Source organism: Nannospalax galili, unplaced genomic scaffold (assembly GCF_000622305.1).
Source record: "Nannospalax galili isolate Female #2095 unplaced genomic scaffold, S.galili_v1.0 scaffold405, whole genome shotgun sequence".
In the NCBI taxonomy this organism is placed as follows: Eukaryota; Metazoa; Chordata; class Mammalia; order Rodentia; family Spalacidae; genus Nannospalax; species Nannospalax galili.
Window position 1 is genome coordinate 3025723 of NW_008354532.1, and position 597 is coordinate 3026319.

Below are 597 nucleotides of genomic sequence, written 5' to 3' on the forward strand. Positions count from 1 at the left end.
TAAAAAAGATCTCCATTTCATTTTAGAATATATTGTTCCTTGCAGAAAGACTCATTGTTTTTGTGCTAATGCTGAGATGTTGGTGCATACATCTCTAATCTGTATGTATCTGATTATTATTAGTCATAATTGGTTGCACTTGGATCCTTGGCACCTGTGTATGTTTATAAAGTCATTGGATAGATTTCAGTGGTATTGTTTATCACCTCTACTAATTAGCATGGTGTAAATTTCCATGCTTCCTCCTCAAATATATTACATTTTTTAAAATTTGATGCTTCCTCCTCAAATATAATACATTTTAAAAAATTAGTTGATTTTTGTGTGTGTTGTGTGTATATTCTACAGAACATCTCAAACCATCTCATTCGACTATACACCCACTTCCCAGATTGCACCCTCCCATAGCCTCACTCCCCCCACTAGAGCCCTTATACTCTGATATCCCTGCTATTGTCTGCTGTGTTGTCAGCACCCCAGCCAATCCCCACTACTTGCCCTTCTGTTGAATCTAGTCAGCCTATCTAGAAGTCTTTGTTTTAGGAGGGTCAGCTGTTCCTCATCTAGCAGCAATCAGTTGTCAATATTCCTTTAGAT